General features: G+C 36.6%; 16 non-coding genes across 16 annotated transcripts; all 16 read right to left on the bottom strand.

Moving 5' to 3' along the window:
- Nucleotides 1–540: 540 nt before the first annotated feature.
- On the bottom strand, nt 541–613 carry Trnat-ugu. Its single transcript has one exon. It is a non-coding gene; the product is annotated as a tRNA-Thr (tRNA).
- A 414-nt stretch (nt 614–1027) lies between these two features.
- On the bottom strand, nt 1028–1100 carry Trnat-ugu. Its single transcript has one exon. It is a non-coding gene; the product is annotated as a tRNA-Thr (tRNA).
- Nucleotides 1101–2477: 1377 nt separating this feature from the next.
- On the bottom strand, nt 2478–2550 carry Trnat-agu. Its single transcript has one exon. It is a non-coding gene; the product is annotated as a tRNA-Thr (tRNA).
- Nucleotides 2551–4896: 2346 nt separating this feature from the next.
- Trnat-agu lies at nt 4897–4969 on the bottom strand. The gene has a single exon. It is a non-coding gene; the product is annotated as a tRNA-Thr (tRNA).
- Nucleotides 4970–5380: 411 nt separating this feature from the next.
- Trnat-agu lies at nt 5381–5453 on the bottom strand. The gene has a single exon. It is a non-coding gene; the product is annotated as a tRNA-Thr (tRNA).
- Nucleotides 5454–5864: 411 nt separating this feature from the next.
- On the bottom strand, nt 5865–5937 carry Trnat-agu. Its single transcript has one exon. It is a non-coding gene; the product is annotated as a tRNA-Thr (tRNA).
- Nucleotides 5938–6348: 411 nt separating this feature from the next.
- Nucleotides 6349–6421, bottom strand: Trnat-agu. The gene has a single exon. It is a non-coding gene; the product is annotated as a tRNA-Thr (tRNA).
- Nucleotides 6422–6832: 411 nt separating this feature from the next.
- Trnat-agu lies at nt 6833–6905 on the bottom strand. The gene has a single exon. It is a non-coding gene; the product is annotated as a tRNA-Thr (tRNA).
- A 411-nt stretch (nt 6906–7316) lies between these two features.
- Nucleotides 7317–7389, bottom strand: Trnat-agu. The gene has a single exon. It is a non-coding gene; the product is annotated as a tRNA-Thr (tRNA).
- Nucleotides 7390–8768: 1379 nt separating this feature from the next.
- Trnat-agu lies at nt 8769–8841 on the bottom strand. The gene has a single exon. It is a non-coding gene; the product is annotated as a tRNA-Thr (tRNA).
- Nucleotides 8842–11682: 2841 nt separating this feature from the next.
- Trnat-agu lies at nt 11683–11755 on the bottom strand. The gene has a single exon. It is a non-coding gene; the product is annotated as a tRNA-Thr (tRNA).
- A 411-nt stretch (nt 11756–12166) lies between these two features.
- Nucleotides 12167–12239, bottom strand: Trnat-agu. Its single transcript has one exon. It is a non-coding gene; the product is annotated as a tRNA-Thr (tRNA).
- A 1378-nt stretch (nt 12240–13617) lies between these two features.
- Nucleotides 13618–13690, bottom strand: Trnat-agu. The gene has a single exon. It is a non-coding gene; the product is annotated as a tRNA-Thr (tRNA).
- A 3806-nt stretch (nt 13691–17496) lies between these two features.
- Trnat-agu lies at nt 17497–17569 on the bottom strand. Its single transcript has one exon. It is a non-coding gene; the product is annotated as a tRNA-Thr (tRNA).
- Nucleotides 17570–18467: 898 nt separating this feature from the next.
- On the bottom strand, nt 18468–18540 carry Trnat-ugu. Its single transcript has one exon. It is a non-coding gene; the product is annotated as a tRNA-Thr (tRNA).
- Nucleotides 18541–18951: 411 nt separating this feature from the next.
- Nucleotides 18952–19024, bottom strand: Trnat-agu. Its single transcript has one exon. It is a non-coding gene; the product is annotated as a tRNA-Thr (tRNA).
- Between the last annotated feature and the right edge of the window lie 96 nt (nt 19025–19120).

The raw sequence follows: 19120 nt of genomic DNA, 5'->3' as shown, positions 1-19120 counted from the left end.
CAGTTCTTCTTCTGTTTTTTAAGAGACACGGGATGATTATGATGACATTTCCTACAGGTCCCAATGAGACTCGAACTCGTGATCTCCTGCTTACTAGGCAGGCGCTTTGCCATCTCAGCCATAGTACCACAAAACAGCTTCATAGAACAACAATTTCAAAAGTGGTCATGACGTCACAACAGCAGTTTAACAATTGATTACTTCTATTTTAAAGTTCCCAACTGTTCCAAAGCACAAAGAACAATTTACAAAAAAAATCAACGAGATTTTCAACGATACTACGAGTCCTGGTCTCTTACTAGGAAGAGCAGATCCATGCTGCACAATTAGTTATTATGATTTGGTGTTTCAATATCAGCATGGAAAATACCTATGGAATTGTGCCCGAGTAGGCAGTCAAAATTAGACTACCAAGAAAATAATCATTATAACTAGCAATTTAACGGTATTCTGCGCTAAAATAGAACTTATTTTAACGATTCTATCAGTTCTTTTTCTGTTTTCTAAGAGACACGGGATGATTATGATGACATTTCTTACAGGTCCCAACGAGACTCGAACTCGTGATCTCCTGCTTACAAGGCAGGCGCTTTGCCATCTAACCCATAGGACCACAGAACTTTTCATAGGACAAAAATTTCAAAATTGGTCATGACGTCACAACAGCAGTTTTACAATTGATTACTTCTATTTTAAAGTTCCCAACTGTTCCACAGCACAAAGAACAATTTACAAAAAAATCAACGAGATTTTCAACGATACTACGAGTCCTGGTCTCTTACTAGAAAGAGCAGATCCATGCAGCACAATTAGTTATTATGATTTGGTGTTTAAATATCAGCATGGAAAATATCTATGGAATTGTGCCCGAGTAGGCAGTCAAAATTAAGACTACCAAGAAAATAATCATTATAACTAGCAATTTAACGGTATTCTGCGCTAAAATAGAACTTATTTTAACGATTCTATCAGTTCTTTTTCACACAAAAATCCCGAGACACGGGATGATTATGATGACATTTCTTACAGGTCCCAACGAGACTCGAACTCGTGATCTCCTGCTTACAAGGCAGGCGCTTTGCCATCTAACCCATAGGACCACAGAACTTTTCATAGGACAAAAATTTCGAAAGTGGTCATGACGTCACAACAGCAGTTTTACAATTGATTACTTCTATTTTAAAGTTCCCAACTGTTCCACAGCACAAAGAACAATTTACAAAAAAATCAACGAGATTTTCAACGATACTACGAGTCCTGGTCTCTTACTAGAAAGAGCAGATCCATGCAGCACAATTAGTTATTATGATTTGGTGTTTAAATATCAGCATGGAAAATACCTATGGAATTGTGCCCGAATAGGCAGTCAAAAATAGACTACCAAGAAAATAATCATTATAACTAGCAATTTAACGGTATTCTGCGCTAAAATAGAACTTATTTTAACGATTCTATCAGTTCTTTTTCTGTTTTTTAAGAGACACGGGATGATTATGATGACATTTCTTACAGCTCCCAACGAGACTCAAACTCGTGATATCCTATTTACTAGGCAGGCGCTTTGCCATCTCAGCCATAGTACCACAAAACAGCTTCATAGAACAACAATTTCAAAAGTGGTCATGACGTCACAACAGCAGTTTAACAATTGATTACTTCTATTTTAAAGTTCCCAACTGTTCCAAAGCACAAAGAACAATTTACAAAAAAAATCAACGAGATTTTCAACGATACTACGAGTCCTGGTCTCTTACTAGGAAGAGCAGATCCATGCTGCACAATTAGTTATTATGATTTGGTGTTTAAATATCAGCATGGAAAATATCTATGGAATTGTGCCCGAGTAGGCAGTCAAAATTAGACTACCAAGAAAATAATCATTATAACTAGCAATTTAACGGTATTCTGCGCTAAAATAGAATTTATTTTAACGATTCTATCAGTTCTTTTTCTGTTTTCTAAGAGACACGGGATGATTATGATGACATTTCTTACAGGTCCCAACGAGACTCGAACTCGTGATCTCCTGCTTACAAGGCAGTCGCTTTGCCATCTAACCCATAGGACCACATAACTTTTCATAGGACAACAATTTCAAAAGTGGTCATGACGTCACAACAGCAGTTTAACAATTGATTACTTCTATTTTAAAGTTCCCAACTGTTCCAAAGCACAAAGAACAATTAAAAAAAAATCAACGAGATTTTCAACGATACTACGAGTCCTGGTCTCTTACTAGGAAGAGCAGATCCATGCTGCACAATTAGTTATTATGATTTGGTGTTTAAATATCAGCATGGAAAATACCTATGGAATTGTGCCCGAGTAGGCAGTCAAAATTAGACTACCAAGAAAATAATCATTATAACTAGCAATTTAACGGTATTCTGCGCTAAAATAGAACTTATTTTAACGATTCTATCAGTTCTTTTTCTGTTTTCTACGAGACACGGGATGATTATGATGACATTTCTTATAGGTCCCAACGAGACTCGAACTCGTGATCTCCTGCTTACTAGGCAGGCGCTTTACCATCTAAGCCATAGTACCACAAAACAGCTTCATAGGACAACAATTGCGAAAGTGGTCATGACATCACAACAGCAGTTTTACAATTGATTACTTCTATTTTAAAGTTCCCAACTGTTCCACAGCACAAAAAACAATTTACAAAGAATCAACGAGATTTTCAACGATACTACGAGTCCTGGTCTCTTACTAGGAAGAGCAGATCCATGCAGCACAATTAGTTATTATGATTTGGTGTTTAAATATCAGCATGGAAAATACCTATGGAATTGTGCCCGAGTAGGCGGTCAAAATTAGATTACCAAGAAAATAATCATTATAACTAGCAATCTAACGGTATTCTGCGCTAAAATAGAACTTATTTTAACGATTCTATCAGTTCTTTTTCTGTTTCCTAAGAGACACGGGATGATTATGATGACATTTCTTACAGGTCCCAACGAGACTCGAACTCGTGATATCCTGCTTACTAGGCAGGCGCTTTGCCATCTAAGACATAGTACCATAAAACAGCTTCATAGGACAACAATTGCAAAAGTGGTCATGACGTCACAACAGCAGTTTTACAATTGATTACTTCTATTTTAAAGTTCCCAACTGTTCCAAAGCACAAAGAACAATTTACAAAAAAAAATCAACGAGATTTTCAACGATACTACGAGTCCTGGTCTCTTACTAGGAAGAGCAGATCCATGCTGCACAATCAGTTATTATGATTGTGTGTTTAAATATCAGCATTGAAAATACCTATGGAATTGTGCCCGAGTAGGCAAACAAAATTAGACTACCAAGAAAATAATCATTATAACTAGCAATTTAACGGTATTCTGCGCTAAAATAGAACTTATTTTAACGATTCTATCAGTTCTTTTTCTGTTTTCTAAGAGACACGGGATGATTATGATGACATTTCTTACAGGTCCCAACGAGACTCGAACTCGTGATCTTCTGCTTACTAGGCAGGCGATTTGCCATCTAAGCCATAGGACCAAAAAGTATTTCATAGGACAACCATTTCAAAAGTGGTCATGACGTCACAACAGCAGTTTTACAATTGATTACTTCTATTTTAAAGTTCCCAACTGTTTCACAGCACAAAGAACAATTTACAAAAAAATCAACGAGATTTTCAACGATACTACGAGTCCTGGTCTCGTACTTGGAAGAGCAGATCCATGCAGCACAATTAGTTATTATGATTTGGTGTTTAAATTTCAGCATGGAAAATACCTGTGGAATTGTGCCCGAGTAGGAAGTCAAAATTAGATTACCAAGAAAATAATCATTATAACTAGCATTTTAACGGTATTCTGCGCTAAAATAGAACTTATTTTAACGATTCTATCAGTTCTTTTTCTGTTTTCTAAGAGACACGGGATGATGATGATGACATTTCTTACAGGTCCCAACGAGACTTGAACTCGTGATCTCCTGCTTTGTTGGCAGGCGCTTTGCCATCGAAGCCATAGGACAACAAAACGCTTTCATAGGACAACAATTTCAAAAGTGGTCATGACGTCACAACAGCAGTTTTACAATTGATTACTTCTATTTTAAAGTTGCCAACTGTTCCACATCACAAAGAACAATTTACAAAAAAATCAACCAGATTTTCAACGTTACTACGAGTCCTGGTCTCTTACTAGGAAGAACAGATCCATGCAGCACAATTAGTTATTATGATTTGGTGTTTAAATATCAGCATGGAAAATACCTATGGAATTGTGCCCGAGTAGGCAGTCAAAATTAGACTACCAAGAAAATAATCATTATAACTAGCAATTTAACGGTATTCTGCTCTAAAATAGAACTTATTTTAACGATTCTATCAGTTCTTTTTCTGTTTTCTAAGAGACACGGGATGATTATGATGACATTTATTACAGGTCACAACGAGACTCAAACTCGTGATCTCCTGCTTACTAGGCAGGCGATTTGCCATCTAAGCCATAGGACCAAAAAGTATTTCATAGGACAACCATTTCAAAAGTGGTCATGACGTCACAACAGCAGTTTTACAATTGATTACTTCTATTTTAAAGTTCCCAACTGTTCCACAGCACAAAGAACAATTTACAAAAAAATCAACGAGATTTTCAACGATACTACGAGTCCTCGTCTCTTACTAGGAAGAGCAGATCCATGCAGCACAATTAGTTATTATGATTTGGTGTTTAAATTTCAGCACGGAGAATACCTATGGAATTGTGCCCGAGTAGGCAGTCAAAATTAGATTACCTAGAAAATAATTATTATAGCTAGCAATTTAACGGTATTCTGCGCTTAAAAAGAACTTATTTGGACGATTCTATCAGTTCTTTTTCTGTTTTCTAAGAGACACTGGATGATTATGATGACATTTATTACAGGTCCCAACGAGACTCGAACTCGTGATCTCCTGCTTACTAGGCAGGCGCTTTGCCATCTAAGCCATAGGACCACAAACCTATTTCATAGGACAACAATTTCAAAAGTGGTCATGACGTCACAACAGCAGTTTCACAATTGATTACTTCTATTTTTAAGTTCCCAAATGTTCCACAGCACAAAAAACCATTTACAAAAAAATCAACGAGATTTTCAACGATACTACGAGTCCTGGTCTCTTACTAGGAAGAGCAGATCCATGCAGCACAATTAGTTATTATGATTTGGTGTTTAAATTTCAGCACGGAAAATACCTATGGAATTGTGCCCGAGTAGGCAGTCAAAATTAGATTACCTAGAAAATAATTATTATAGCTAGCAATTTAACGGTATTCTGCGCTTAAATAGAACTTATTTTGACGATTCTATCAGTTCTTTTTCTGTTTTCTAAGAGACACGGGATGATTATGATGAAATTTATTACAGGTCCCAACGAGACTCGAACTCGTGATCTCCTGCTTACTAGGCAGGCGCTTTGCCATCTAAGCCATAGGACCACTAACTTTTTTCATAGGACAACAATTTCAAAAGTGGTCATGACGTCACAACAGCAGTTTTACAATTGATTACTTCTATTTTAAAGTTCCCAACTGTTCCACAGCACAAAGAACAATTTACAAAAAAATCAACGAGATTTTCAACGATACTACGAGTCCTGGTCTCTTACTAGGAAGAGCAGATCCATGCTGCACAATTAGTTATTATGATTTGGTGTTTAAATATCAGCATGGAAAATACCTATGGAATTGTGCCCGAGTAGGCAGTCAAAATTAGACTACCAAGAAAATAATCATTATAACTAGCATTTTAACGGTATTCTGCGCTAAAATAGAACTTATTTTAACGATTCTTTCAGTTCTTTTTCTGTTTTCTAAGAGACACGGGATGATGATGATGAAATTTATTACAGGTCCCAACGAGACTCGAACTCGTGATATCCTGCTTACTAGGCAGGCGCTTTGCCATCTAAGCCATAGGACCACTAACTTTTTTCATAGGACAACAATTTCAAAAGTGGTCATGACGTCACAACAGCAGTTTTACAATTGATTACTTCTATTTTAAAGTTCCCAACTGTTCCACAGCACAAAGAACAATTTACAAAAAAATCAACGAGATTTTCAACGATACTACGAGTCCTGGTCTCTTACTAGGAAGAGCAGATCCATGCAGCACAATTAGTTATTATGATTTGGTGTTTAAATTTCAGCACGGAAAATACCTATGGAATTGTGCCCGAGTAGGCAGTCAAAATTAGATTACCTAGAAAATAATTATTATAGCTAGCAATTTAACGGTATTCTGCGCTTAAAAAGAACTTATTTGGACGATTCTATCAGTTCTTTTTCTGTTTTCTAAGAGACACTGGATGATTATGATGACATTTATTACAGGTCCCAACGAGACTCGAACTCGTGATCTCCTGCTTACTAGGCAGGCGCTTTGCCATCTAAGCCATAGGACCACAAACCTATTTCATAGGACAACAATTTCAAAAGTGGTCATGACGTCACAACAGCAGTTTCACAATTGATTACTTCTATTTTTAAGTTCCCAAATGTTCCACAGCACAAAAAACCATTTACAAAAAAATCAACGAGATTTTCAACGATACTACGAGTCCTGGTCTCTTACTAGGAAGAGCAGATCCATGCAGCACAATTAGTTATTATGATTTGGTGTTTAAATTTCAGCACGGAAAATACCTATGGAATTGTGCCCGAGTAGGCAGTCAAAATTAGATTACCTAGAAAATAATTATTATAGCTAGCAATTTAACGGTATTCTGCGCTTAAATAGAACTTATTTTGACGATTCTATCAGTTCTTTTTCTGTTTTCTAAGAGACACGGGATGATTATGATGAAATTTATTACAGGTCCCAACGAGACTCGAACTCGTGATCTCCTGCTTACTAGGCAGGCGCTTTGCCATCTAAGCCATAGGACCACTAACTTTTTTCATAGGACAACAATTTCAAAAGTGGTCATGACGTCACAACAGCAGTTTTACAATTGATTACTTCTATTTTAAAGTTCCCAACTGTTCCACAGCACAAAGAACAATTTACAAAAAAATCAACGAGATTTTCAACGATACTACGAGTCCTGGTCTCTTACTAGGAAGAGCAGATCCATGCTGCACAATTAGTTATTATGATTTGGTGTTTAAATATCAGCATGGAAAATACCTATGGAATTGTGCCCGAGTAGGCAGTCAAAATTAGACTACCAAGAAAATAATCATTATAACTAGCATTTTAACGGTATTCTGCGCTAAAATAGAACTTATTTTAACGATTCTTTCAGTTCTTTTTCTGTTTTCTAAGAGACACGGGATGATGATGATGAAATTTATTACAGGTCCCAACGAGACTCGAACTCGTGATATCCTGCTTACTAGGCAGGCGCTTTGCCATCTAAGCCATAGGACCACTAACTTTTTTCATAGGACAACAATTTCAAAAGTGGTCATGACGTCACAACAGCAGTTTTACAATTGATTACTTCTATTTTAAAGTTCCCAACTGTTCCACAGCACAAAGAACAATTTACAAAAAAATCAACGAGATTTTCAACGATACTACGAGTCCTGGTCTCTTACTAGGAAGAGCAGATCCATGCAGCACAATTAGTTATTATGATTTGGTGTTTAAATTTCAGCACGGAAAATACCTATGGAATTGTGCCCGAGTAGGCAGTCAAAATTATATTACCTAGAAAATAATTATTATAGCTAGCAATTTAACGGTATTCTGCGCTTAAATAGAACTTATTTTGACGATTCTATCAGTTCTTTTACTGTTTTCTAAGAGACACGGGAAGATTATGATGACATTTATTACAGGTCCCAACGAGACTCGAACTCGTGATCTCCTGCCTACTAGGTAGGCGCTTTGCCATCTAAGCCATAGGACCACAAACCTATTTCATAGGACAACAATTTCAAAAGTGGTCATGACGTCACAACAGCAGTTTCACAATTGATTACTTCTATTTTTAAGTTCCCAAATGTTCCACAGCACAAAAAACCATTTACAAAAAAATCAACGAGATTTTCAACGATACTACGAGTCCTGGTCTCGTACTAGGAAGAGCAGATCCATGCAGCACAATTAGTTATTATGATTTGGTGTTTAAATTTCAGCATGGAAAATACCTGTGGAATTGTGCCCGAGTAGGAAGTCAAAATTAGATTACAAAGAAAATAATCATTATAACTAGCATTTTAACGGTATTCTGCGCTAAAATAGAACTTATTTTAACGATTCTATCAGTTCTTTTTCTGTTTTCTAAGAGACACGGGATGATTATGATGACATTTCTTACAGGTCCCAACGAGACTCGAACTCGTGATCTCCTGCTTAGTGTGCAGGCGCTTTGCCATCGAAGCCATAGGACAACAAAACAGCTTCATAGGACAACAATTTCAAAAGTGGTCATGACGTCACAAGAGCAGTTTTACAATTGATTACTTCTATTTTAAAGTTGCCAACTGTTCCACATCACAAAGAACAATTTACAAAAAAATCAACCAGATTTTCAACGTTACTACGAGTCCTGGTCTCTTACTAGGAAGAACAGATCCATGCAGCACAATTAGTTATTATGATTTGGTGTTTAAATTTCAGCATGGAAAATACCTATGGAATTGTGCCCGAGTAGGCAGTCAAAATTAGACTACCAAGAAAATAATCATTATAACTAGCAATTTAACGGTATTCTGCTCTAAAATAGAACTTATTTTAACGATTCTTTCAGTTCTTTTTCTGTTTTCTAAGAGACACGGGATGATGATGATGACATTTCTTACAGGTCCCAACGAGACTCGAACTCGTGATCTCCTGCTTACTAGGCAGGCGATTTGCCATCTAAGCCATAGGACCAAAGAACTTTTCATAGGACAACAATTAAAAAAGTGGTAATGACGTCACAACAGCAGTTTAACAATTGATTACTTCTATTTAAAAGTTCCCAACTTTTCCAAAGCACAAAGAACAATTTACAAAAAAAAATCAACGAGATTTTCAACGATACTACGAGTCCTGGTCTCTTACTAGGAAGAGCAGATCCATGCAGCACAATTATTTATTATGATTTTGGTGTTTAAATTTCAGCACGGAAAATACCTATGGAATTGTGCCCGAGTAGGCAGTCAAAATTAGATAACCTAGAAAATAATTATTATAGCTAGCAATTTAACGGTATTCTGCGCTAAAATAGAACTTATTTTAACGATTCTCTCAGTTCTTTTTCTGTTTTCTAAGAGACACGGGATGATTATGACGACAATTCTTACAGGTCCCAATGAGACTCGAACTCGTGATATCCTGCTTACTAGGCAGGCGCTTTGCCATCTAAGCCATAGTACCACAAAACATCTTCAAAGGACAACAATTGCAAAAGTGGTCATGACGTCACAACAGCAGTTTTACAATTGATTACTTCTATTTTAAAGTTCCCAACTGTTCCACAGCACACAGAACAATTTACAAAAAAATCAACGAGATTTTCAACGATACTACGAGTCCTGGTCTTTTACTAGGAAGAGCAGATCCATGCTGCACAATTAGTTATTATGATTTGGTGTTTAAATATCAGCATGGAAAATACCTATGGAATTGTGCCCGAGTAGGCAGTCAAAATTAGACTACCAAGAAAATAATCATTATAACTAGCATTTTAACGGTATTCTGCGCTAAAATAGAACTTATTTTAACGATTCTTTCAGTTCTTTTTCTGTTTTCTAAGAGACACGGGATGATGATGATGACATTTCTTACAGGTCCCAACGAGACTCGAACTCGTGATATCCTGCTTACTAGGCTGGCGCTTTGCCATTTAACCCATAGGACCACAAAACAGCTTCATAGGACAACAATTTCAAAAGTGGTCATGACGTCACAACAGCAGTTTAACAATTGATTACTTCTATTTTAAAGTTCCCAACTGTTCCAAAGCACAAAGAACAATTTACAAAAAAAAAATCAACGAGATTTTCAACGATACTACGAGTCCTGGTCTCTTACTAGGAAGAGCAGATCCATGCAGCACAATTAGTTATTATGATTTGGTGTTTAAATATCAGCATGGAAAATACCTATGGAATTGCCCCCGAGTAGGCAGTCAAAATTAGACTACCAAGAAAATAATCATTATAACTAGCAATTTAACGGTATTCTGCGCTAAAATAGATCTTATTTTAACGATTCTATCAGTTCTTTTTCTGTTTTCTAAGAGACACGGGATGATTATGATGACATTTCTTACAGGTCCCAATGAGACTCGAACTCGTGATATCATGTTTACTAGGCAGGCGCTTTGCCATCTAAGCCATAGTACCACATAACATCTTCATAGGACAACAATTGCAAAAGTGGTCATGACGTCACAACAGCAGTTTTACAATTGATTACTTCTATTTTAAAGTTCCCAACTGTTCCACAGCACAAAGAACAATTTACAAAAAAATCAACGAGATTTTCAACGATACTACGAGTCCTGGTCTCTTACTAGGAAGAGCAGATCCATGCAGCACAATTAGGTATTATGATTTGGCGTTTAAATATCAGCATGGAAAATAACTATGGGATTGTGCCCGAGTAGGCAGTCAAAATTAGACTACCAAGAAAATAATCATTATAAATAGCAATTTAACGGTATTCTGCGCTAAAATAGAACTTATTTTAACGATTCTATCAGTTCTTTTTCTGTTTTCTAAGAGACACGGGATGATGATGATGACATTTCTTACAGGTCTCAACGAGACTCGAACTCGTGTTCTCCTGCTTACTAGGCTGGCGCTTTGCCATTTAACCCAAGGGACCACGAAACAGCTTCATAGGACAACAATTTCAAAAGTGGTCATGACGTCACAACAGCAGTTTAACAATTGATTACTTCTATTTTAAAGTTCAAAACTGTTCCAAAGCACAAAGAACAATTTACAAAAAAAAAATCAACGAGATTTTCAACGATACTACGAGTCCTGGTCTCTTACTAGGAAGAGCAGATCCATGCTGCACAATTAGTTATTATGATTTGGTGTTTAAATATCAGCATGGAAAATACCTATGGAATTGTGCCCGAGTAGGCAGTCAAAATTAGACTACCAAGAAAATAATCATTATAACTAGCATTTTAACGGTATTCTGCGCTAAAATAGAACTTATTTTAACGATTCTTTCAGTTCTTTTTCTGTTTTCTAAGAGACACGGGATGATGATGATGACATTTCTTACAGGTCCCAACGAGACTCGAACTCGTCATATCCTGCTTATTAGGCTGGCGCTTTGCCATTTAACCCATAGGACCACAAAACAGCTTCATAGGACAACAATTTCAAAAGTGGTCATGACGTCACAACAGCAGTTTAACAATTGATTACTTCTATTTTAAAGTTCCCAACTGTTCCAAAGCACAAAGAACAATTTACAAAAAAAAATCAACGAGATTTTCAACGATACTACGAGTCCTGGTCTCTTACTAGGAAGAGCAGATCCATGCTGCACAATTAGTTATTATGATTTGGTGTTTAAATATCAGCATGGAAAATACCTATGGAATTGTGCGCGAGTAGGCAGTCAAAATTAGATTACCTAGAAAATAATTATTATAGCTAGCAATTTAACGGTATTCTGCGCTTAAATAGAACTTATTTTAACGATTCTATCAGTTCTTTTTCTGTTTTCTAAGAGACACGGGATGATGATGATGACATTTATTACAGGTCCCAACGAGACTCGAACTCGTGATCTCCTGCTTACTAGGCAGGCGCTTTGCCATCTAAGCCATAGGACCACTAACTTATTTCATAGGACAACAATTTCAAAAGTGGTCATGACGTCACAACAGCAGTTTTACAATTGATTACTTCTATTTTAAAGTTTCCAACTGTTCCACAGCACAAAGAACAATTTACAAAAAAATCAACGAGATTTTCAACGATACTACGAGTCCTCGTCTGTTACTAGGAAGAGCAGATCCATGCAGCCCAATTAGTTATTATGATTTGATGTTTAAATTTCAGCATGGAAAATACCTGTGGAATTGTGCCCGAGTAGGAAGTCAAAATTAGATTACCAAGAAAATAATCATTATAACTAGCATTTTAACGGTATTCTGCGCTAAAATAGAACTTATTTTAACGATTCTATCAGTTCTTTTTCTGTTTTCTAAGAGACACGGGATGATGATGATGACATTTCTTACAGGTCCCAACGAGACTCGAACTCGTGATCTCCTGCTTACTAGGCAGGCGATTTGCCATCTAAGCCATAGGACCAAAAATTATTTCATAGGACAACCATTTCAAAAGTGGTCATGACGTCACAACAGCAGTTTTACAATTGATTACTTCTATTTTAAAGTTCCCAACTGTTCCACAGCACAAAGAACAATTTACAAAAAAATCAACGAGATTTTCAACGATACTACGAGTCCTGGTCTCTTACTAGGAAGAGCAGATCCATGCAGCACAATTAGTTATTATGATTTGGTGTTTAAATTTCAGCACGGAAAATACCTATGGAATTGTGCCCGAGTAGGCAGTCAAAATTAGATTACCTAGAAAATAATTATTATAGCTAGCAATTTAACGGTATTCTGCGCTTAAATAGAACTTATTTTGACGATTCTATCAGTTCTTTTACTGTTTTCTAAGAGACACGGGAAGATTATGATGACATTTATTACAGGTCCCAACGAGACTCGAACTCGTGATCTCCTGCCTACTAGGTAGGCGCTTTGCTATCTAAGCCATAGGACCACAAACCTATTTCATAGGACAACAATTTCAAAAGTGGTCATGACGTCACAACAGCAGTTTCACAATTGATTACTTCTATTTTTAAGTTCCCAAATGTTCCACAGCACAAAAAACCATTTACAAAAAAATCAACGAGATTTTCAACGATACTACGAGTCCTGGTCTCGTACTAGGAAGAGCAGATCCATGCAGCACAATTAGTTATTATGATTTGGTGTTTAAATTTCAGCATGGAAAATACCTGTGGAATTGTGCCCGAGTAGGAAGTCAAAATTAGATTACAAAGAAAATAATCATTATAACTAGCATTTTAACGGTATTCTGCGCTAAAATAGAACTTATTTTAACGATTCCATCAGTTCTTTTTCTGTTTTCTAAGAGACACGGGATGATTATGATGACATTTCTTACATGTCCCAACGAGACTCGAACTCGTGATCTCCTGCTTAGTGTGCAGGCGCTTTGCCATCGAAGCCATAGGACAACAATACAGCTTCATAGGACAACAATTTCAAAAGTGGTCATGACGTCACAAGAGCAGTTTTACAATTGATTACTTCTATTTTAAAGTTGCCAACTGTTCCACATCACAAAGAACAATTTACAAAAAAATCAACCAGATTTTCAACGTTACTACGAGTCCTGGTCTCTTACTAGGAAGAACAGATCCATGCAGCACAATTAGTTATTATGATTTGGTGTTTAAATTTCAGCATGGAAAATACCTATGGAATTGTGCCCGAGTAGGCAGTCAAAATTAGACTACCAAGAAAATAATCATTATAACTAGCAATTTAACGGTATTCTGCTCTAAAATAGAACTTATTTTAACGATTCTTTCAGTTCTTTTTCTGTTTTCTAAGAGACACGGGATGATGATGATGACACTTTTTACAGGTCCCAACGAGACTCGAACTCGTGATCTCCTGCTTACTAGGCAGGCGATTTGCCATCTTAGCCATAGGACCAAAGAACTTTTCATAGGACAACAATTAAAAAAGTGGTCATGACGTCACAACAGCAGTTTAACAATTGATTACTTCTATTTTAAAGTTCCCAACTTTTCCAAAGCACAAAGAACAATTTACAAAAAAAAATCAACGAGATTTTCAACGATACTACGAGTCCTGGTCTCTTACTAGGAAGAGCAGATCCATGCAGCACAATTATTTATTATGATTTGGTGTTTAAATTTCAGCACGGAAAATACCTATGGAATTGTGCCCGAGTAGGCAGTCAAAATTAGATAACCTAGAAAATAATTATTATAGCTAGCAATTTAACGGTATTCTGCGCTAAAATAGAACTTATTTTGACGATTCTATCAGTTCTTTTTCTGTTTTCTAAGAGACACGGGATGATTATGATGACATTTATTACAGGTCCCAACGAGACTCGATCTCGTGATCTCCTGCTTACTAGGCAGGCGCTTTGCCATCTAACCCATAGGACCACAAAACAGTTTCATAGAACAACAATTTCAAAAGTGGTCATGACGTCACAACAGCAGTTTTACAATTGATTACTTCTATTTTAAAGTTCCCAACTGTTCCACAGCACAAAGAACAATTTACAAAAAAATCAACGAGATTTTCAACGATACTACGAGTCCTGGTCTCTTACTAGGAAGAGCAGATCCATGCAGCACAATTAGTTATTATGATTTGGTAATTAAATATCAGCATGGAAAATACCTATGGAATTGTGCCCGAGTAGGCAGTCAAAATTAGACTACCAAGAAAATAATCATTATAACTAGCAATTTAACGGTATTCTGCGCTAAAATAGAACTTATTTTAACGATTCTCTCAGTTCTTTTTCTGTTTTCTGAGAGACACGGGATGATTATGACGACATTTCTTACAGGTCCCAATGAGACTCGAACTCGTGATATCCTGCTTACTAGGCAGGCGCTTTGCCATCTAAGCCATAGTACCATAAAACATCTTCATAGGACAACAATTGCAAAAGTGGTCATGACGTCACAACAGCAGTTTTACAATTGATTACTTCTATTTTAAAGTTCCCAACTGTTCCACAGCACAAAGAACAATTTACAAAAAAATCAACGAGATTTTCAACGATACTACGAGTCCTGGTCTCTTACTAGGAAGAGCAGATCCATGCTGCACAATTAGTTATTATGATTTGGTGTTTAAATATCAGCATGGAAAATACCTATGGAATTGTGCCCGAGTAGGCAGTCAAAATTAGACTACCAAGAAAATAATCATTATAACTAGCAATTTAACGGTATTCTGCGCTAAAATAGAACTTAATTTATCGATTCTATCAGTTCTTTTTCTGTTTACTAAGAGACACGGGATAATTATGATGACATTTCTTACAGGCCCCAACGAGACTCGAACTCGTGATATCCTGCTTACTAGGCAGGCGCTTTGCCATCTAAGCCATAGTACCACAAAACAGCTACATAGGACAACAATTTCAAAAGTGGTCATGACGTCACAACAGCAGTTTTACAATTGATTACTTCTATTTTAAAGTTCCCAACTGTTCCACAGCACAAAGAACAATTTACAAAAAAATCAACGAGATTTTCAACGATACTACGAGTCCTGGTCTCTTACTGGGAAGAGCAGATCCATGCAGCACAATTAGTTATTATGATTTGGTGTTTAAATATCAGCATGGAAAATACCTATGGAATTGTGCCCGAGTAGGCAGTCAAAATTAGACTACCAAGAAAATAATCATTATAACTAGCATTTTAACGGTATTCTGCGCTAAAATAGAACTTATTTTAACGATTCTATCAGTTCTTTCTCTGTTTTCTAAGAGACACGGGATGATTATGATGACATTTCTTACAGGTCCCAATGAGACTCGAACTCGTGATATCCTGCTTACTAGGCAGGCGCTTTGCCATCTAAGCCATAGTACCACAAAACATCTTCATAGGACAACAATTGCAAAAGTGGTCATGACGTCACAACAGCAGTTTTACAATTGATTACTTCTATTTTAAAGTTCCCAACTGTTCCACAGCACAAAGAACAATTTACAAAAAAATCAACGAGATTTTCAACGATACTACGAGTCCTGGTCTCTTACTAGGAAGAGCAGATCCATGCTGCACAATTAGTTATTATGATTTGGTGTTTAAATATCAGCATGGAAAATACCTACGGAATTGTGCCCGAGTAGGCAGTCAAAATTAGACTACCAAGAAAATAATCATTATAACTAGCATTTTAACGGTATTCTGCGCTAAAATAGAACTTATTTTAACGATTCTTTCAGTTCTTTTTCTGTTTTCTAAGAGACACGGGATGATTATGATGACATTTCTTACAGGTCCCAACGAGACTCGAACTCGTGATCTCCTGCTTACTAGGCTGGCGCTTTGCCATTTAACCCATAGGACCACGAAACAGCTTCATAGGACAACAATTTCAAAAGTGGTCATGACGTCACAACAGCAGTTTAACAATTGATTACTTCTATTTTAAAGTTCAAAACTGTTCCAAAGCACAAAGAACAATTTACAAAAAAAAAATCAACGAGATTTTCAACGATACTACGAGTCCTGGTCTCTTACTAGGAAGAGCAGATCCATGCTGCACAATTAGTTATTATGATTTGGTGTTTAAATATCAGCATGGAAAATACCTACGGAATTGTGCCCGAGTAGGCAGTCAAAATTAGACTACCAAGAAAATAATCATTATAACTAGCATTTTAACGGTATTCTGCGCTAAAATAGAACTTATTTTAACGATTCTTTCAGTTCTTTTTCTGTTTTCTAAGAGACACGGGATGATGATGATGACATTTTTTACAGGTCCCAACGAGACTCGAACTCGTGATCTCCTACTTACTAGGCTGGCGCTTTGCCATTTAACCCATAGGACCACGAAACAGCTTCATAGGACAACAATTTCAAAAGTGGTCATGACGTCACAACAGCAGTTTAACAATTGATTACTTCTATTTTAAAGTTCAAAACTGTTCCAAAGCACAAAGAACAATTTACAAAAAAAAAATCAACGAGATTTTCAACGATACTACGAGTCCTGGTCTCTTACTAGGAAGAGCAGATCCATGCTGCACAATTAGTTATTATGATTTGGTGTTTAAATATCAGCATGGAAAATACCTATGGAATTGTGCCCGAGTAGGCAGTCAAAATTAGACTACCAAGAAAATAATCATTATAACTAGCAATTTAACGGTATTCTGCGCTAAAATAGAACTTATTTTAACGATTCTCTCAGTTCTTTTTCTGTTTTCTAAGAGACACGGGATGATTATGATGACATTTCTTACAGGTCCCAACGAGACTCGAACTCGTGATATCCTGCTTACTAGGCAGGCGCTTTGCCATCTAAGCCATAGTACCACAAAACATCTTCATAGGACAACAATTGCAAAAGTGGTCATGACGTCACAACAGCAGTTTTACAATTGATTACTTCTATTTTAAAGTTCCCAACTGTTCCACAGCACAAAGAACAATTTACAAAAAAATCAACGAGATTTTCAACGATACTACGAGTCCTAGTCTCTTACTAGGAAGAGCAGATCCATGCTGCACAATTAGTTATTATGATTTGGTGTTTAAATATCAGCATGGAAAATACCTATGGAATTGTGCCCGAGTAGGCAGTCAAAATTAGACTACCAAGAAAATAATCATTATAACTAGCATTTTAACGGTATTCTGCGCTAAAATAGAACTTATTTTAACGATTCTTTCAGTTCTTTTTCTGTTTTCTAAGAGACACGGGATGATGATGATGACATTTCTTACAGGTCCCAACGAGACTCGAACTCGTGATATCCTGCTTACTAGGCAGGCGCTTTGCCATTTAACCCATAGGACCACAAAACAGCTTCATAGGCCAACAATTTCAAAAGTGGTCATGACGTCACAACAGCAGTTTAACAATTGATTACTTCTATTTTAAAGTTCCCAACTGTTCCAAAGCACAAAGAACAATTTACAAAAAAAAAATCAACGAGATTTTCAACGATACTACGAGTCCTGGTCTCTTACTAGGAAGAGCAGATCCATGCTGCACAATTAGTTATTATGATTTGGTGTTTAAATATCAGCATGGAAAATACCTATGGAATTGTGCCCGAGTAGGCAGTCAAAATTAGACTACCAAGAAAATAATCATTATAACTAGCAATTTAACGGTATTCTGCGCTAAAATAGAACTTAATTTATCGATTCTATCAGTTCTTTTTCTGTTTTCTAAGAGACACGGGATAATTATGATGACATTTCTTACAGGTCCCAACGAGACTCGAACTCGTGATATCCTGCTTACTAGGCAGGCGCTTTGCCATCTAAGCCATAGTACCACAAAACAGCTTCATAGGACAACAATTTCAAAAGTGGTCATGACGTCACAACAGCAGTTTTACAATTGATTACTTCTATTTTAAAGTTCCCAACTGTTCCACAGCACAAAGAACAATTTACAAAAAAATCAACGAGATTTTCAACGATACTACGAGTCCTGGTCTCTTACTAGGAAGAGCAGATCCATGCAGCACAATTAGTTATTATGATTTGGTGTTTAAATATCAGCATGGAAAATACCTATGGAATTGTGCCCGAGTAGGCAGTCAAAATTAGACTACCAAGAAAATAATCATTATAACTAGCAATTTAACGGTATTCTGCGCTAAAATAAAATTTATTTTAACGATTCTATCAGTTCTTCTTCTGTTTTCTAAGAGACACGGGATGATTATGATGACATTTCTTACAGGTACCAACGAGACTCGAACTCGTGATCTCCTGCTTACAAGGCAGGCGCTTTGCCAACTAACCCATAGGACCACAAACTTTTTTCATAGGACAACAATTTCAAAAGTGGTCATGACGTCACAATAGCAGTTTAACAATTGATTACTTCTATTTTAAATTTCCCAACTGTTCCACAGCACAAAGAACAATTTACAAAAAAATCAACGAGATTTTCAACGATACTACGAGTCCTGGTCTCTTACTAGGAAGAGCAGATCCATGCTGAACAATTAGTTATTATGATTTGGTGTTTAAATATCAGCATGGAAAATACCTATGGAATTGTGCCCGAGTAGGCAGTCAAAATTAGACTACCAAGAAAATAATCATTATAACTAGCAATTTAACGGTATTCTGCGCTAAATTAGAACTTAATTTATCGATTCTATCAGTTCTTTTTCTGTTTTCTAAGAGACACGGGATAATTATGTTGACATTTCTTACAGGCCCCAACGAGACTCGAACTCGTGATCTCCTGCTTACTAGGCAGGCGCTTTGCCATCTAAGCCATAGTACCACAAATCAGCTTCATAGGACAACAATTTCAAAAGTGGTCATGACGTCACAACAGCAGTTTTACAATTGATTACTTCTATTTTAAAGTTCCCAACTG

This window comes from Daphnia pulex, chromosome 5 (genome assembly GCF_021134715.1).
Source record: "Daphnia pulex isolate KAP4 chromosome 5, ASM2113471v1".
NCBI lineage: Eukaryota > Metazoa > Arthropoda > Branchiopoda > Diplostraca > Daphniidae > Daphnia > Daphnia pulex.
The sequence above is the reverse complement of the archived record's forward strand: the minus strand, read 5'-3'. Positions and strand labels throughout refer to the sequence as shown.